Source organism: Neovison vison, chromosome 5, assembly GCF_020171115.1.
Source record: "Neovison vison isolate M4711 chromosome 5, ASM_NN_V1, whole genome shotgun sequence".
NCBI classification, from domain to species: Eukaryota; Metazoa; Chordata; class Mammalia; order Carnivora; family Mustelidae; genus Neogale; species Neogale vison.
This window is the reverse complement of record NC_058095.1, coordinates 39,492,287-39,498,286: the sequence shown is the minus strand read 5'-3', so window position 1 is coordinate 39,498,286 and position 6,000 is coordinate 39,492,287. Positions and strand designations below refer to the sequence as shown.

Genomic DNA, 6,000 nt, shown 5'->3' with positions numbered 1-6,000 from the left:
CTTCCCTTCTGTTTGGGGAGCTCCACCTTTTCCTAGATTTCTCCCTCCCTTTCCCCTCTTGGCGCTTGAAGGCCAGGGTTCAAAATGCCTCATAGTCTGAAAGAGAAAAGGAAAAAGAAGCACTCTCCCAGAGTCCTGCTGCACAGCTGAGCTCTCCTGGGGGTCCCCCCTCTCCTGCTCGCTGGGGAAGGCAGGGCCACATTAACCCCAAGGACCATGGAACACGGGGAGTGAATAGGGCACAGACTGCGCAGCACATTTCAACCAAAGTGAAAAGAACCCCATTATTAGGAAGTGTCACAAGGAATATTCCTGCTGACATGAGTGGGCAAAAGGGGACGAAATGACCCAGGGACAGGGAGGTGGAGGAAAATGGAATTTTCATTTTCAGGGGGGTCTGCAGTCCCTCAGGCTGGATGGGAGGTTCCCCTTGTACAGGATGGAGTGCCAGTGGCTTTCTCGGAGACGCGGGTGAGATTCACTATGTGATCAGTTCAGTGTGCACAGGGCAGAGTCCTTCCGGCGGAGAGGTACTCGGTAAAGGTGAGGTGGCCATTATGTCGTTACAATTTCCCACCCTTCCCACTTGCTTCAATTTCTGATTCCTTTTCTACCTCTTTCCTTTCACCACAGCCAAGTAAATAGAATGACTCAGAGATTCAGTGACAGCTGCTCTCAATCTTCAATTTAGTTCAGAGAGTTTCCTCCTGTGCACCGAAAATTTCCCAGGTTGCTCCTTCCAGACAAATTATTTGGTTCCTTTTTTGTTTATTCTCCAAATCACATGCAGGGGTCAGGGGTAAGAGGAGCTATTCTGTCCCCACACGGTTCAGTAGGAGAGACAGGGAGGTAAATAAATGATCCAGGACATGTGCTAAGAGCTGCCACAAAGCACCGTGTGAGGTGCGGTGGGAACCCGGAGAAATGAGTGACTGAGGGCCACAGAAGAATGTGCACACTTGGACAGCGTCTTCAAGGGTGAGTCCAAGTTTGCCCAGATTGACAGATGGGGCAGAAGACATACCTAATGGAGAGACCAACATGTCCAAGGCTTCCCATGCCCAGGTCGGTTTGGCTAGAATACAGGGTTTTTAAGGAGAGAGCAAGAGCTGGAGCTAGACAGGCTGAAGCCTGATCAATTCACTCAACAAATGTTCACTGGCTACCTCCTGGGCACCAACAATTGCACCAAGTGCTGGGCACGCAACAAGGTGTGGTCTCTGCCTGCTCAGGGCGCACCCATCATGAAGGAGACACGGGGAATCCAGTGGTCCATGCCCCACCCTGAAGTGCCTTCAGAAGCTATGTGAAGGAATGTGGTTTTTTTGCAGTAGGAAATTAGGAACCGTTGAAGGATTTTGAACAAAAGAAAGTCACGCTCATTTTAACATTTTAATTGGTAGAAGATGGACTGGAGATAGGTAACACCAGGGAGAAGAAGCCAGGTAGGAGGCCGCTGTGATAATCCACATAGGCTATGACAAAGGATTTAATTAGGCAGGAGATGTTTATCAGGAAGTGATCTGCCTATGCAGTCATAACCTGACTCTTTAACAAAGACCCCTCCTTTTTTATGATGGTAAAATACATATAACATAAAATATACTATTTTAACCGTTTTACAGTATACAATTCAGCAACATTTAGTACATTCACAAAGTTGTACAGCTATCTCCACTATTTAGTTCCAGAACATTTTTATTACCTTAAAAGGAAACCCTAGGGGCGTCTGGGTGGCTCAGTGGTTTAAGCCTCTGCCTTCAGCTCAGGTCATGATCTCAGGGTCCTGGGATCGAGCCCCACGTCGGGCTCTCTGCTCAGCAGGGAGCCTGATTCCCCCTTCTCTCTCTCTGCCTGCCTCTCTGCCTACTTGTGATCTCTCTCTGTCAAATAAATAAATAAATAAAAATCATTAAAAAAAAAAAAAAAGGAAACCCTATAATTATTAGGTAATCACTCCCTATTCCCCTTCTCTTGTCTCCTGGAAACCACAAATTTACTTCCTATCTCTATGGATAGGACTATTCTGGGTATTTCATGTAAACGGAATCATATAATAGGTGATCTTTTGTGTTTGTTTTTTTTTCCACTTAGCATAATGTCTCCAAGCTCTATCCACATTGTTGTATCAGTAGCTCATTTACTTTTTATGGCTGAATAATATTCCATTGTATGGATATGCCACATTTTCTGTCATGAACATTTAGGTTGTTTCCACATTTTTACTATTATGAATAATGAAGTCATAAACGTTAATGTATAAATTTTTATTGCCTTTTTTTTTTTTTTGCACTTCCTGTTTTCAGCTCTTTGGGGCATATACCAAAGAGTGGAATTGCTGAGATTCCTTCTTTTAACTTAAACATTTTAGTTCCCAGAGAAATCTACTTTTGGGAATACTTACAGGAAAGTTTTCTTCACCTGCCTAAAGATTATAAATGCCAATGGTGGCATTTCTTTTGTTTTATGATTTTAGTGGGATCAGCTTCAATCCTAGACTTTTGCCTAGGGCCTGCCACCCTCTCTTCAGCAAGAAGTGATCTTCAGGAAGAGTCTGGGTTTCTGAAGTGGCTGTGGAAGCAAATTGACTTAGCTTTCTTGACTTAGAAACATATGGTCAAATTCTTTGAATACAACAGAGTCCATATTGTCAGTCCTGATTTGCCTGCCTGGATTATTCAAAGAAGGCCTGAGGGGACCAGTGCTGATAATTAGAGACTCTCAGCTTCTGACCTCAGCACCTGCTTCAGGATGTAGAATTATCATTCCATGGTCATTTGAAGGATAGATGCAACACTGTTTCTTCCATTGGCCCAAATATGGTCTTCTACAATGGCTAAATTAAATGTTGAAATACCTTAGCCCTCTTGGTTTCATATATGTGTTTGGGGAACAGTAATGTGCCCAGATGTTTCTGTCTGTACCGATATGATCTAGTAGGAGGAACACTATCTTTGGACTGGACAGAACTGAGTTTTAATCCTGCTACTTCCTAGCTGTATGACCTTGAACAAGTTCTTTAAATTCTCTAAGACTAACTTCCCTCATTTGTAAAAGAGAAGTTGTAATACCATCAGGATAAGGATGACTTAGTTTTGACTAATGCCCCAAAATGCTGAGGAAAAAAAAAAAATAGATGGCAAGAATCCCCCTCATTCCAAAAATGAGGTGCTAGGACACATACGCAGGACTTACAAGAAGGCATCCTGGAACCAGTGTTGTGATCCCTATCCTCTACCTACCACTACCTCCCTTGCAGTATACAGAGCCAGAAGCTGTCAAGGCCAGAAGTTGAAATTATATTTCTTTGGATAGACTTGTCCCTGGGTAAGTGTTATACTCTTCCCTTGGGAGAGAGCTAGGGAATGTCTCACTCCCACTACAAGTTTGATCAGAAGGTTCCAAGGAAACTTGAACTCCTAAAATTGGGAAGAAGGCAAGACTGTGTGCTCTCACCACGGCTTTACAACATCTATTGGAGTTCCTAGCTAGTGCAATAAGGCAAGAAAAAAAAAATAAAAGTCATAGATTGTAAAAGAGGAAATAAAACTGTCTTTATTCAAAGATGACATAATTATATACATAGATGATCTCAAAGAATCTGCAAAATAAGCTACAAGAGCTAATAATGAGTTTAGTAAGATTACAAGGTAAAGATTAAAACCCAAAAATCAATTGTATTCCTATACACTAGCAATTAACAGTTGGAAATTTACGGATTTTAAATACTATTTCTGATAGCATCCCAAACCACAAAATCTTTAAGTATAAATCCAATAAAATTTGCACAAGATCTATATGCTGAAAACTACTAAACACTCATGAAATAAAAAAGAAGACCTAATAAATGGATGGCTCATGGATTAGAACACTCAGTATTAAGATGGCAGTTCTTCCCCAATTAATCTGTTGATTCAGTGCAATCCCAATCAAAATCCAGGAAATTTCTTATTGTAGAGATTGACAAGTTGGGGGACACCTAGCAGGCTTGGTTGGTCTACCAACCATGTGACTCTTGATCTTGGGGTTGTGAGTCCAAGCCCCACATGGGGTGTAGATATTACTTAAAAATATAATCTTTACTTAAAAAAAAAAAAAGTAAGGTAGAAGGAATAGTGTTAGGTACCCACCTAAGGAGGTACATAAGCAGTTAGCCTAAAAAGACGTTCTAGCTGGGCCAAAGGATTCAGTTGTAGGGGAACCTGGAGAACCCCATGGAAGCCCACGGAAGAATTGCCAGCCCTAGGCATCCGCCCCAGTGGCACCTCTGTCATATCAGAACTTTCTTGCCCTTGATCTTTCATCCTCTCATCCCTGTAACCCTGGGAGGCCAAAGGGAATTTAGTGAGGTGAGTGGAGGTGATGGGAGGAACCCTCAAGGGAAAATCATCAGGTAGATCTGCAATGGATTTCTGGAGCCTCTGGACCAGGAAATCAGTTTCTAGAACTCAGTAAGAGATGAAATATAATGAAAGTCATTATTTTTTCTTTTAGATAAACATGAATTATTCACCAAAGACCTAAATTCTATTTTATTACAGCTTCACATTTATCAAGGAGATAGAACTTTTTTTTTTTGTCTCCATCTCTGGGAGGGAAGTATGACCTCACCTTGCTCAGTGGGACAAACACTGAGTGCCGTGGTCACTTTTAATTGTGGAAGAAGGTGAACTGATCATGGGCCAGGGTGCTAAACATTGTGGTTATTTACATACTGCTTGTGTCTGTCCTGAATGATAATGCTCTTATTCCTATGCTGCCTGAAAGTGGCAAATTGTCGTTGCCCACAGAGAGAAAAATATATGATTTTTTGTGATGATCTTAATGTCAAATTTTACATTCCTTTAAGAGGATGTTAGTGGTTTGATTGACTTAACGTGCTGATTTGGAAGTCTGCCCTTAAGATGGAAGGTAGGAGGGTAAAGTTCTTTCTGAACCTGGTTGGGGAGGAGGATAAAGAGGAAATGTCAGGGAGTTAAACCCAAGGATAGATTTGAGCCCATGGCTTGACTGAACTCCTGTAAGTAACTCCATTTTCTCCAAGGGCTGCATTAGTCTCTCATGACAAGGGTCTTCTAGAGGCTCAGTCACTTTCGGAGGTGACTGAGGTACATTTGTGGAAGGGAAGAAGGTGATTCTAACCCTCAGGGGGAGAGAGCCCTCAAGTGTCTGAGCTCACTTTATCGGGACACTGCAACAGTGTTTATCAACCCCAAGAGTGATGTCAGATTTAATTTTGCTGTCAAGGGCTTCATAAACCTATGATGAAATGTATCCCAGAACCTAAATTACTCTTGTTGTTGTGATTGTCATCCCTGAGATCTGGTCTTTTGTGATAATCTTTCATGACATTGGGTACACCCACACCTCATTCCCCATCTCTCCTGTGAAGGATGACTGCGTTGGTCTGTGAAAGCATCAAGGTAATCCATGACTTTCTCTCTTAGTGTTAATATATCTTCTCTGAGATTTGCTTCAGACCTAGGGTGGGATAAGGAAAAAAATTTTTAAAAACCTCACTTACATGTGTCCTGAGTATGTTTAAGTATGTCCTAAACACCCACATTAATCTTAGTCCTCATCACTTAGCTGGAACAATAATTATTGAATTATTTTTATGTGTCCTTGTATTAGCTAGGACTCCTTTTTGCAAATATTAGCAATCCAACTTGAGGCTCATGTAACTGAAAAGACCAGACACTGGGACAGGCTTCAGGCATGACTGGATCCAGGGGTTTAAATCAAGGCTTCAGGACTCGATCTCTAAATTCTCTCTCTTTAGGCTCATGTGTAAACCAACTACTGCATCCAGGAGGCTGGATAAAATAAATGGTCATATCTTCAGTCCTTGAACCCAGGAACAGATAGTTAGCTCCAACTGACCCACAGGACCAAAGTGAGAAGGGGAGAGACTCCCCAAAGGAAAATGGAGTGTTGTGACCTGGAGGAAAGGGACTGGAAGTTGAGCAGAAAAACTTAACATCTGTTAAGAGCAAATCT

General features: G+C 42.1%; 1 long non-coding RNA gene across 1 annotated transcript in view; it reads right to left on the bottom strand.

The window, feature by feature from the left end:
• Nucleotides 1-4,639: 4,639 nt before the first annotated feature.
• Nucleotides 4,640-6,000, bottom strand: part of LOC122906544 — a 31,865-nt gene continuing 30,504 nt past the window's right edge. Inside the window, exon 3 of the long non-coding RNA XR_006384560.1 lies at nt 4,640-5,481. This is a non-coding gene — a long non-coding RNA (uncharacterized LOC122906544). The remainder of the gene's footprint in view (nt 5,482-6,000) is intronic.